This window comes from Mustela nivalis (genome assembly GCF_964662115.1).
Source record: "Mustela nivalis genome assembly, chromosome: 16".
In the NCBI taxonomy this organism is placed as follows: Eukaryota; Metazoa; Chordata; class Mammalia; order Carnivora; family Mustelidae; genus Mustela; species Mustela nivalis.
Window position 1 is genome coordinate 68035021 of NC_139035.1, and position 13040 is coordinate 68048060.

Here is a 13040-nt window from a genome sequence, read left to right on the forward strand (position 1 = left end):
GTGACTCAAAAGTAAGGTAAATATCGGTAACCTGAGGATTTGATAATAAAAATTACAGAGTAATAGAAAGTTTATATTGAAATAAAGTTACGGGGTGACTGGCTGGCTCAGTGGGTGCGGCATGAGACTCTTGACTTCCGAGTTGTGAGTTTGAGGCCCACGCCAGGTGTTAAGAGTACTTAAAAATGAAAATCTTAAAAAAAGAGAGACAAAAGAACGTTTATGACTTACAGATTACCAGATGTTGAAAAAATGAGGAAAAATCAATTCAAAAGAAGGAAGAAAAAACACACACCAAAAAAAGTGGAAAAAAGCAACAGGACAAAACAAAATGGAATAAACATAACCAAATATTTCCATCATCATCGTGAAAGTATTGAATTAGGTGCTCCAAGCAAAAGGGGAAGATTATCAGACCAAGCATCGTAAATTAGTAAAATAAATGCCATTTACCAGGGACATATCTAAATCATAAGGAAAAATTTAAAGTGCAAATTTTTTACAGCAAGTATATTTTAACCAAAAGAAAGTGGGTAAAGCTATCTAAATGTCAGGGAGAGATAACATTTAACGTAAAAAGCACAGAGTTCACCATGAAAATGTAACAATTTGAAATTTATAAATTTATATAATACATTTAATCCCTTTGCTTCAAAATACATGAAAAAACATTTATGGAAATACAGCAAAACACAGACAAACATAATAGGAAATTTTAACACATCTCTGAGTAAGTAGTAGATACACAGAAAAATCTGAACGGACATAATTAATAACCTTAAAAGCTAGAGAACACACATTTTCCTAGTACATGGACCATGAATGAAAACTAACCACTCGCAGGACTGGTACCATGCAAACAGCACTCTGACTGCAAGGCGATACACACTAAAAACAGGAAAACAAAACTTCCTTTGGAAATTAAGAATCATAAGTAATTCCTAAATCAACGAATAAATCATAATGGAAAACTTAAAATATGTAAGCTAGAAATTTAATGAAAATACATCTCAAAACAAGTTGAAAGCAATTTTAAGAAAAGCAGAATGGGGGGCGCCTGGGTGGCTCAGTTGCTAAGTGTCTACCTTCGGCTCAGGTCATGATCTCAGGTCCTGGAATCGAGCCCCGCATCGGGCTCTCTGCTCAGCAGGGAGCCTGCTTCCTCCTCTGTCTCTCTGCCTGCCTCTCTGCCTACTTGTGATCTCTGTCTGTCAAATAAATAAATAAAATCTTAAATTTAAAAAAAAAAAAAGACTGCTCTCACAAAGCTCTAGTTATTAAGGTGACATGGTCTTTGAACAATGGGGCACAAGAGAGCCTACAAACAGCCTCATCCATTTATGGAAACTTGACTTACTAGAGGACTGGCCTTGCAAATCAGCGGGGAAACGGAGTTTTCAGTCAGCAGCATTGAAGCAATGATCACCTACATCCACACACAAAAATGAATTCCGGTTGGGTGAACAACATAAAAGTAAAGAAAATCTGTGACACTCGGAAGACAACGGAAACCATCGCTTAAACCCCAAACCCAGACCGTCGGGAGAATGACCGACAAGTCGGAACAAGAGTTCGTCTTACCCTTCACCCTTCCCTTCCATTTCCCTCAAGCGCGAAGACGGGCCGAGCTGGCGAGTCCGCGACCCCCGCGCCCCGAATCCACGGGGCAACCAGCGGAAGCAGGCCCGAGAACAGGAACGGGAATTTCACAAAAGAGGAATCAGGACAGGCCAGAGCCACGGAACGCTGGTCCGCTTAGCGGGTGACCAAGGACACGCAAGTGGGAGTCGCCGCTCGCCAGTCCACGCCCCCGGGGCGGACAGCGGCTGCGACAGGGCGGCTGCGTGGGAAGGGCTGGGCCCGGCTGGGGAAGGCTGACGGCCGAGCACTGTTTGTAAGACGCAGGGATGCCGGGGAGCTGAGCTGAAGGACAGCAGAGGGGCGGACGGAGGACCGTCCAGCGGCAGAAGCGCCCCAGGACGCGAGGGCAGAGCAGCCTTGCGGTGCGGAGTCGAGCACAGCTAACCTCGTGTGGCCACGGACTCGGGCGCTGCCCGGGAGCCCTCGGCCCCTGAACCTCTCCCAGGCTTCCGTCCGGGTAGGTAAGCGCCCGCACGCCCTTCCCCGAGGAGCGAGAGCCCGGCTGGGCCCGAGTCCTGGCCCCACTGGTTGAGGTGACTTGGGGGCTTCCTGGCTCCTACTCTGCGGGAGAAGGAGCTCCGTGCCGCCGTGTCCCCGTCTCTAAAACGGGGGGCGGGGGGTGGCAAGAGTGCTGTGGGGGGCGGCTGGCGGCGAAGACGGGACCCTTGGCAGCTGGGCCACACGGCCGCAGGCACGGGCCTCGCTGTGTCTCCTGCACCCCGGGGAGCCTCCCCCAACCTTCCCGCTGGGCCCAGAAGGCGCGGACTCCTCCCCCGTAGCTTCCCCTCTTCGGAGGGACGAGGGTGCCCTCCCCTCTGTCCCGCGCCTCACTCAGCGGAGTCACCAGCACGAGGTCCAGAGGGCTGGGAACCCCAGCAGGGCGTCCCCACGGCCCCACATGGAGCGCGGGGCTCACACAGCTCACGGGACAGCCGTCCACAAACCACCCCCCGTCCCGAGGTTAACACGGGGGATCCCGGCCTCGAAAGCACAGCCCCGACAGTCATGCCGTCCCCGGGAAGCAGGAGGGATGACAAATTGCCCCCAGCCTGCTCTCACAGCGCTCTGCCTGCCTCCTTCCCACAGGCGGGGATGCCCAGAGCCACGTCCCGGGGCCAGCAGCCCCCGCAGCTCCGGGCTCGTCCCCAGCGGGTGAGTCAGGCTGTCCTCACCGCCCTCTATGGGGTCAAGGCCCGGCCCAGAGACTGGTGTCCCCCGCCCCTGTCACGCCTCCCTGCCCCGCTCGGCGAAAACACCTTCTTCCTCCTGTTCCTTGAAGATGAAGTCAGCGAAATAACACTTCACAGTGCATCCAATTGTCAACATTCTACTCCTGCTCTCACCAGACGCGCTATGATGCTTGTGGCTAAATCAATTTATAAATCGCTATTTCCTTTCCCTGCTATGTTCGTCTCCTTCAACAGGCCAAAGTTCTTGGAATCCAAAAGCCAAGCTTCTAAATAAAGACCATCTACAGATCAAATCATGTCACCTCCCACAAGACAGTTCCCCAGGTGCTGTCCCCTGTCTGTGGGGAGCCCGACCCACGCCCCAGCCCCCCACCCCCCGTAGCTCCCTGGCTCACACTCTCACACACACACACACACACACACACACAACTCGGGCCTGTGAGCTTGAGTTAGTTCCCATGGGTTTGCACGCTCCCTCCCGCTGGAGCGCCCTTACCTACGTTTGGCCAAGAAAACCCCGCCATATCCTTCCAATCCCACTTTTGGAGGCACCCGGGTGGTTCAGTCGTTAAGCATCTGCCTTCAGCTCGGGTCATGATCCCCGAGTCCCCTGAGTCCTGCTCAGCAGGAACCTGCTTCTCCCTCTCCCACTCCCCCTGCTTGTGTTCCCTCTCTCGCTGTGTCTCTCTCTGTCACATAAATAATTAAATATAATCTTAAAAACAAAAACCAAAAACGAGACCCACTTTTGGTCTACACATCCCTCACTCTGATGACAGTGACTCCCTTACGCCCGCCTGCTTCCTAGCCCGGACGTCCGGATCTGCTGAGAGCTCTCCCAGGCTCTCGTCCCCGACCTCCGGAGTCAGAACCTCCCAGGGTTAGCACAAAGGGCCCCTCCTTCCCCCGCCCTGCAGGTGGACGGTTGAGAAGCCACGTGGAGCAGCGAGGGAGACCCCGGCCATGGACCCAGACACTGGATTCGGGGCCGGCTGGGCAGCAGACCGGCTGGCTGGCCTTGGGCAGTCTGCTCAGCGTCTCTGGGCCTCCGGAAACAGGTGGTGGTGCCTGCCTCGTGGGGATGCTGTGAGTTCCCAGTGGGTGAGTGTAGGACACGCGCCCGGGACAGAGTGAGTGCTCAGTAATGCTATGGCCCTGCGTCTCTCCGGCGCGCGCTTCCAGTAGACGTCACACGAGCCCGGAAAGGCCGGTGTTCCTGGTCCCCGCTCGCCGCAGACGAAGCCAGCCGGGGCTCGCGCCCAGGTCCGCCAGACCTCAGAGTCCGTGTCTGCTCCACGAGAGCCACACTGGGCTTTCTTCGGTTTTGCGGCCAGCGGGTTGCGTGGAGACAGCCTTCCCTGGGGGGGGGGGGCGCCTGACTCTGGGTGCCGAGTGACAGAAAGCCGGGTCCGTGTTGGGGCGTGTCTGTATCCCCAACGCCCAGCATGGTAAGCAAATATTGGCTGAAATACGACTTAGGCAAGGAAAGGCGGAGAGCAGGGTGACAGAGAGGCGGCCGGGCCGGGGTGTTAGAGTCCTCGAGCCGCTCCCGAGGCCGGGGTCCTGCGGTGAGCCGCCCCCCGCAAGCAGCACACAGGTGGGACCCCCGCCCGCCTGACCCCTGTGACCAGTGCAGTGGCACCCTGCTTTCACAGAGAAGAACGTGGAGGAGGAGGACCGTTGTGGCTCCCGATCCACCTGGCCTACCTGCATTTTGTATAGTTTATATATTCTGTGTGTATCTCTGACTGGTTTTTATGAAGGTCTCATTGACCTACAGCATCGTACTCGGACGTGCTCAGCCCAGCAATTCCGTATTTGCATACCATGTGACCTAACACAAGGCTGCTGAACAGCTGTCTCCACACAGCTGCGATCTGGTTCCTTGAGATGAGGACTTTCCCGATGGGCTCTCTGGGCAGCTCGGTCGAAGGCAAGGCGCCGGTACCAGCCTGAGCCACGGTGCTGGCCGTCCCACCCCCGGGGCTGCTTTGTTTTCTAACTGGGACTTTGTTTCCTTTGACTCTCCTTACCCGTCTCACTCACCCCAAAACCCCACCTCCGGTACCACCGATCTGTCCTCTGTGTCTCTGAGCTTGGGAGTTTGGGGTCCGGTTTTGTTCCGAGTCCGTGGAGAAGCGAGACCATGTGGTCTGGTCTTTCTCTGACTTGCTTCACTCAGCGTGATGTCCGCAGGGCCTGTCCGTGGGGTCCAAACGGCAGGACTTCCTTCTTTTTAATATCTGAACGATACTCCACTGTGTCCCTCGGGCTTTCCTTACCCAGCCGTCCGTCCGTCAGTGGCCATGTAGGTTGTCTCTGCGCCCGGGCTGTTACCAGCAGAGCCGCAGTGAACATGGGGCCGCTGTCTTGTCTGGGCGACACCACCGTTTCCTCTGGGTGACGCCCCGAAGCGTACAGGATCATAGGGTAATCCTCCGCCCCCCTAGGGTTGATTTATTATTTTAGAGAGCGCGTGAGAGCTCAGGGGAAGGGGCAGAGGGAGAGAATCCCAAGCTGACTCCCCGCGGAGCGCAGAACCCCATGCGGGGCTCGACCCACGACCCACGAATTCCCTGCCTCCACCTGGACCCGGAACCAGCCCCGGAGCCCTGCCTCCCCGAGCAGAGCCGCTGAGCTTGGGCTGCGGCCGACCAGTGGACGGCGGGTGCTCAGTCGACAGGCGAAGAAAACCTGGAGCCAAGACCACTGGCTGCTGTTGCAGCCCCTGAAAGCCATGGCTTCTGACCTCCAGATCAAGGAACATTTTCTCGTGCTGTTTTTGCTTTGTCTAGTAAAGCTTCTCAGTTTACGATCTTGCTTTATGGCATTCTATTCCTCCAAAGCCACCACGTTTCCCGTTTCCCGGCGAGCTCACAGTCCCTGGGAAGCCCAGTGCTTGGCCTGCGGCCCTCCTGGGGAGCTGGAGAGGCAGCGGCAGGCTGGGGGGCGGGGAGGTGATGCTCCTCCAGCGGAGGTGACTCCTCTGCTCTGGGGGCGACCGTGGGCGCAGACAGAGGCACTCATTTCCAAGTACTTAGTGGTGACTCTTTGCAAGGCGGAAGAGGAAACACTCAGAAACTTTCAGATCTGGGGCGGCTCTGGAAGTTCAGAACAAACAGGTTCTAACAACTGAGTTTCTCCCTGGAGAGGGCTCGCCCAGGTAGCTGGTGAGACCCCCCTGCTGGGGGCTGGGCAGCCATGCAGCTCCCTCTCTAGAAGTCCCCAGTGGCCCGCCTCTGCCCTGCCGTGACTATTAACAAGTCCTCTTCGGCTGCGTTCGAAAGCCCGGGTGAGCCTGCTGGGTCTGGACCAGACAGGTGAGGCCTGACTCCAGAGCAGGCACAGGAGCCAAGCCGGAGCCTGGCCACAGGGAGGAGGCCGCGGTCTCCAGCCCCAGCCAAGGTCGCCTGTCTCCACCCTCTTCCTCCACGTCCCCGCCCTTCCCACAAATACTCAGAATAAAATCCATCCCTGCCTCTGAGAAATCAGGTTTCATTTTTTGTATAAAATCGGGGTTGGGGGTGGGTGGAGGCGAGTTGCGCCTGGTAAGAAAGAGAGACCAGGTTCTCTAAGACAGGGGCCGACACACCAGGGCCTCAGCGGCTGGGGCCTGGAGCCGAGGCCTGAATGTGCTGACTCACTCCCGGAGAAAGCCGACCAGCTTCTAGTTTCTCATTTATTTCCATGGACAGACTGTGTCTTCTCTCTAAGGCCAGCTAATGGGTTTATAATTACTTACTTGTGCCTTATTTTCATGTCCCATTCTAGCTTCAAAGTTGGAGTTTGGTGATTAAAATACCTATAACATCGATATTTTGTTTCCAAAGACATTTTAATTTGAAATGAGTAGCGCAGAGCCTCATGTCCCTTCACGCACCAGCGCACCTGCTGTGGGCTCCGGCCGCCCCCTCCCTCCCTCGAGCTCCAGAGACTGGCAGATCGACTGCTAGGGATAAGCTCTTACAAATTAACCCTAACCCTTTTTCCTAGAAATCAGTGCAGTGGACAGAGAGGGGGCTTGCCGTCGGGCGGAGCAGGGTCTGAGCCCAGCCCCCCTTAGCTGGGTGTGGCGTTAGGCGAGTGGTGAACCCTCTGTGCCCGTTTGCAAAACAGACACAGTAACACCGACGGCAAAGGGCCGCTGAGGCCCAAACGTGGCGCACAGACCAGCGTCGGGGGCAGTGGGAACCCACTGAATGGCACATTCTCAGGCCCCATCCCAGACCCACTGAGTCAGAAGTGCTGGGGACGGGTCAGCACCGTGAGACTGAACCAGTGCCCTGGGGACCGTGATGCCGGCTCACCCATGACCAGCCCTGCTTTAAAGCACACGGCTCCGGTCATGATCCCAGGGTCCCGGGATCGAGTCCCGCATCGGGCTCCCTGCTCAGCGGGGGGTCTCCTTCTCCCTCTGCTCCTCCCCCTCTCGTGCTCTCTCTCTCTCTCATTCTCTCTCTTTCAAATAAATAAATAAAATCTTTTTTAAAAATTAAAATAAAAACAAAGCACACAGCATACAGCAAGTGCCCAGTCGCTGGACTCCTCCTTCCTCTCCAGTAACAATTCTGTCATCCAACGACGTGTGCGCGACGTGAGCTTCGGACTCCAGCCCGCTCGCTCAGCTTCAGCCCCTACAAACTCTAGCCCGGAGAGTCGCTCCGGAGTGGGTGCCACAGCCCAACGCCATCATGTCGTTCGCCCGGGAGCGGGGGGACGAGCGCGTGCACAGAGGACGCCGTGTGGCTTTACGGAGGCTCCTTCGCAGGACTACTTCAGTCCTCTCCGTTTCAGGGAGAAACAGGGTATTTCCCGACTCCGAGGCGGCCAGGCCCCTGGTGGGGAGGAAGCCTTGGCCAGATGCTGCCATCCTGTGGGCAGAAGCGAGACCGAGCCGTGACCGCCCGGCCGTGCACCCAGGGCTGCGGGGCCAGTCCCGTGCGTGGCCCGCGCGGGACCCCCGAGGGGCAGGTGCTCACCGCCCGGCACCGGAGAAGCGACTCATGGATAGGACCTACTCCCTAAGGGCGGCAGAGAATTTGCAGAACTACTACTCAAGTTTCGCAAAACAACAAATCACAGATTTTTAAAAATAAACTAAAAAATATTCAAGGCTTTGGTTTCTAATTAGTCTCCTACTGGAGCAGAGGCCGTGTGAGAAGCTGCTCTCGCTGGTGTCTGTTCGGGTTCCGCCGGGATCTTCCATTTTAACACGAAAGACCGTCCTCGGAGCACAGCGGTTCACTTACGCTCTGCACGTGCCTAATTCAGCCCTTGAGATCAGAGAAAGGTACTTCTCTACCCGCCGAAACCATCGCTGGAAAGAATGACGGAGCGTCAAGAGGATCTGGAGGCGCCTTGAACACCCCCGAGGCCAAATCTAGAAAAATGAGTGCATCGAAATAAGCAACAAAGGAGCAAATCACAACCCACTGAAAGACACAGGAAACACGAATCCAGGCTGATGTAAACCGTGCACAAACGGGACAGTTTGAGGAAGGGCCGGCTGCGCCCGTAGCTTCCCGGTACCGTCCCCAGAAGGCCATTCCGCAGACGGGGAAACGCAGACGCACCCCGCGACCCAGCGGTCCCACTCCCGAGTCAGCGTACGAGGGGAGCATCAGCACGTTCAAGAGAAGCGCGCACTCGCGTGGTCGCGGCCGCCTCATCCCCCACAGCCAAGGCGTGTGGCGCCCCAAGCCCCGCGGAGCAGCCGAGCAGAAGGCGGCGCACGTGCCCTGCAGCCGGAAAGCCGCCGGACGCACTGGGGACGCCCGGAGCACACGATGCCAAGTGCAGGGAGGACAGGAGGGCCCCGTGTGGTGCGCCCTCCCCGTCTGTGGGACCTAGGACAGAACCCGTGGGAGCAGAGAGTGCACGGGGGTCGCCAGGGGCGGGCACGGGGAGACGAGATGCTGGTCCGAGGCCACCAAGTCTCGATTCTGCAGGACGAGCCCATCCTGGAGAGTGAAAGCAAATCTCGGGCCACAGCTACTGACACAGCATTACGAACTGGAAATCTCAGAGCGGCTCTGGTTTGTTTCTTTTCTTATTATTTCGCTATAGTTACCGCCATGTCATACTAGTCTCAGGTGCCCAACAGCCTCGACCGTTGCGTGTGGCAAGCATTTCACACCCTAACCCTGCATCAAGTTAGATCACATCAGGCAGCTGAAATACACACAAATTTTATTTGTTAATTATACTTCAGTAAAGCTGCGGTGGGGTAGGAAGAAAGTTAGAACCACAACAATAATCCAAAATAAAATGAAATGCCTCCCCCATAAAATATTACACGGAGGGAAAAAGCCTGGCAGACAGCCCCCAAGTCGGGCGAAGGGACCATACGTCAGCACAACGGGGCCAACCGGAGCCTTGTCCCGTGGGACCCCACCTCTGCCGAGCCTAACACGACAGCAGCGAACCCGCAGGCACACGGCAGCCAGACACTCCGCACCGCGCTGAGGTCACCACAGGCAAGCCAAGTGTGAAGGGAAGTCAGGAGACGGGAGACCTCAGGGCAGGATGTCGCTCTGCAGGTCCTCACAGCCGTGACGCGGGACCAGTGTCTGTGTCGGCGTCAGCGTCCCAGTTTTGACGACGCGGGGCTGATGGGCGGAGCTCGTCCTCGCGCAGAGGACAGATGCCGGAGTTCTGGGGCTTTTGGGGCATCAGGCTGACGACTTAGTCTCCGGTGGTTTGGGAAGGGGGGAGATGGTACTAGGAATGTTTCCCCAAGTTTGTGATCTTAAAATTAAAAAGTAAACTAGTTTTTTAAAAGAAGGAATGCCGGCTCTGGAGCCAGATTCCTGGGGTTGTCGCCCGGCGTCTTACAGTAGTCGCGCGATCCTGGATCTGACTGAACTCTGGTCTTTGTATCTTCCCAAGAGTAGTACGGTAATACCTACTCTGTGGGGTTATTATAAGGATTACAAGAGAACAATAAATGTCGTAGACAACAGAGTAACCAATTCATAACAGGAATCATTCAATTTATCACCCAGACTGGGATTCTTTTCAGAGTCCTTGATTCCTGAAGTCTCTGATGCCGATTCCTCAGAGAGATCATCAAAATGACCTATTTCAGCAACGTTCAGTTGGTTGCTTACTGTGAGAAGTGGGACCACTACGTGGACAAGTCACTTCCTTGGTGTCGCCTTGGGAGGAGGCAGTCGCAGAAGTGTTGGGAGGGTTCGGAGGGCTGATTTCTGGGAGGGTGACTGGGATGACCGAGACGGTGATGTAACACTTCGGGGTGGTGAACAGGAAGCCACGGTTTTGAAGGGGGCTCAAGCAGTAGAGAGGCATCTGTTGAGCCAGATGAGTGATCGGCTGCTGGGAAAAGGGGCTCTGACCCTGATGAGCCGCCGAGCAGTCCAGATTCGGCGAGACGGAGTCTCTAGAAATTCCTCCAACAAACAACAAAGCTATTTGCCCCCTTCATCTTCCTGGGCACGACTTTCCTGGAGTTCAAGTCACGTTAATGCAGTCTTGGTTTTTAATCCTGTTAAACTACGTGGGGCTGTAGCTGGTCTCCATTTGTCTGGCCATTACCCAGTTGTGGGGACAACAGGCATAAACCAGGATATGTGGTAACCCTACCTACCATGAGACAGATACCAAATCCACATAGCAAAGGGGTAATTATCCGCATTTGGCAGATGGAGGGAAGCTTCCTGGAGGGGATCAGAGCCGACGTGGTTGTGAACAGTCAGCAGGAGCTCACCAGATGACAGCGTGAAGGGGCGACAGGAAGTGAGCCCAGTACAAAGAGCCCGGGCCTCCTGGGCAGCTAGACAGCTCTGCGGGGGGCGGTGGAGCAAAACGGGGAGGATCCTGGCCGCCTCCCTGCGCAGTCCGGGCTCTTTCCCAATGACGATCGTGAACCACTGGAGAGTAGGAAGCGGGACGCGTGTCTACACAAGGACTTGGGAAAGAGCTGCATTGCGGGAAGACAGATTGCCAAGAAGCAACAGGGAAGACGTGTTTCATTTGGGATGGACATGGGAGCCGGAACTGGGTTCAGGGAGAGGGGGCGGAAGAGACGTTAGCAGTGAGGGGACGCCCCGCCGAGGGGCCGCAGGGGCCGCGGAGAGGAAGGAGGGGGTGTTGTTGGATTTGCAACTGATGTGCTAGGAGGTGCCCTATCCGGGAACACGGTTCTTCCTTTTTTAAGAAATTATTTGAGGGCGCCTGGGTGGCTCAGTGGGTTAAGCCGCTGCCTTCAGCTCAGGTCATGATCTCAGAGTCCTGGGATCGAGTCCCGCATCGGGCTCTCTGCTCAGCAGAGAGCCTGCCTCTCCATCTACTTGTAATTTCTCTCTGTCAAATAAATAAATAAAATCTTTAAAAAAAAAAAAAGAAATTATTTGATAACATGGTACCATTTTCTTCATAGAGAGCTTACACGTCTTTTGTCTGTTCCTACATGTAACATGTTGCTTTGCTATTACACACGGTACCTTGAAGCCTGAATTCCCTTTCCCAAGCGGATGGGGTGAAGGTGGCTATAACACAACAGCCTGTTTTTTTTTTTCTTTTAAAGATTTTATTTATTAATTTGACAGAGAGAAATCACAAGCAGGCAGAGAGGCAGGCAGAGAGAGAGAGAGAGGGAAGCAGGCTCCCTGCTGAGCAGAGAGCCCGATGCAGGACTCGATCCCAGGACCCTGAGATCATGACCTGAGCCGAAGGCAGTGGCTTAACCCACTGAGCCACCCAGGCGCCCACAACAGCCTGTTTTATCACTGGGCCAAAGACCCGGCCATCTGGGACGCCAGTGTTTCAAGAGAGAACCACACAACCCGCAATGGCAGCCAAGGGGCCGAATAAGAAATGGAGGTTTCCCGACTTCTTTCCTCGGAGACAGCAGGGCCACACGCAACCCCCACGCGCGCCGGTGTCACCAGCTGCTTGGGAGCCCCGGCCAAACCTGCGAGCGGGTGAGGGGACTGCGGCGCCCCAAAAGGAGCAGCCCCTGAAAGGCTTCTCTCTGGGAGGCGGTGCTGCTTGTCAACTACTTACCAGTAGCAGTGGGCGAGGGGGGAAGCTTTGGCCCGCCCCGGGGTCCAGACCCGCGCGGGAAACACACTACCCTTGGAGGCCCGAAAGTGCGCATGTTCACATCCCAGTGCCTGGGTTTTGTGAATGCTGTTGTCGGTGCTCGTGGGGGTGGTGACCCAGGAAGTCACTACCGAATTTGCCGGAAGTGGTTAAGTCGTGGACAAGCGGAATTTTGGTAACTAGGTGCACAAGTTACAATGAAGGACTATTTCAGAAACAGCTCGGATGCTACGTGGTAAGGAGCAACACTTTCATCTAGCACTTTTTCACTCCCAAAGTCCTTTCCTAGCTGTTACACCATGTGAGCCTCCCGACAACTCTCTGAAGTGAGCAAAAAAGATATTATTATCCTGGTTCTAGAGGTGTGGACACTGAGATCCTGGTGATTTCAGGACATGGCCAGGGCAGGTCCCAGAGGAGCACCCAGCAGAGCCGGTCAGAGGCTCTGAGGCCCCGGACGCAGGGCCCTTTCCCCGTGCCTGTCACATAGGAATCTCCCCTCAGCTGAGCACAGTGACTCGCCAGACTGAAGAGTGAGCAGGAAGACTGCTGGGGTGGAAAATAATAGACCGAAGACGGATCGAAGTACAATTGTTCCGCTAACCCAAGGGAGTGTTTTAACCCCATTCCTGAGAGTCGTAGGGGAGCTTACGGTAAGAGACACTCCGGACAGCTGACCCAGCCTGAGAGACAGGAGTGCAAGGGTTTCCTCCCCTGCACCGCTGGGCGACAGCCTGCCCTGAGCAGGGACCTCAGCTCCCCCGCAAAGCCGCTTATACCTGCCCAGCTTGGGGGTGAGGCTTTCTAAGCCAATGGAACCGTAAACAGGCCACACTTCCACTGGGTGGCATCATACATTCTTGGGCTGGGAAGACAGTGATCTAAAGTAAATTTTGCTTTCGTTAAATACGGCCTCAGACGTAGACGGGCTCTTCCGCGTGGTGACGACACTACTCCCGACAGAGCACGGTTCTTCCTGGAACAACATGGACTGGAGGAATTTGGTGCCAACAGCCGAATTAGCTTCAAGCTTCATCCAAAAATACTTAAGACTCTCTAAGAAAAGTTGTGTTTTTTAACCATTGGGACATTACAAGAAATTGGATACAAAGACCACACTGAGAGCTGGTTCCCCTCAGGTTCTCG

At 55.2% G+C, this 13040-nt stretch overlaps 1 long non-coding RNA gene across 1 annotated transcript; it reads right to left on the reverse strand.

Moving 5' to 3' along the window:
- Window positions 1-11190: 11190 nt before the first annotated feature.
- Window positions 11191-13019, reverse strand: LOC309850153. The gene is made up of 2 exons (XR_014304110.1): window positions 11568-13019; window positions 11191-11353 (listed from the first exon to the last, which is right to left on the reverse strand). It is a non-coding gene; the product is annotated as an uncharacterized lncRNA (long non-coding RNA).
- Between the last annotated feature and the right edge of the window lie 21 nt (window positions 13020-13040).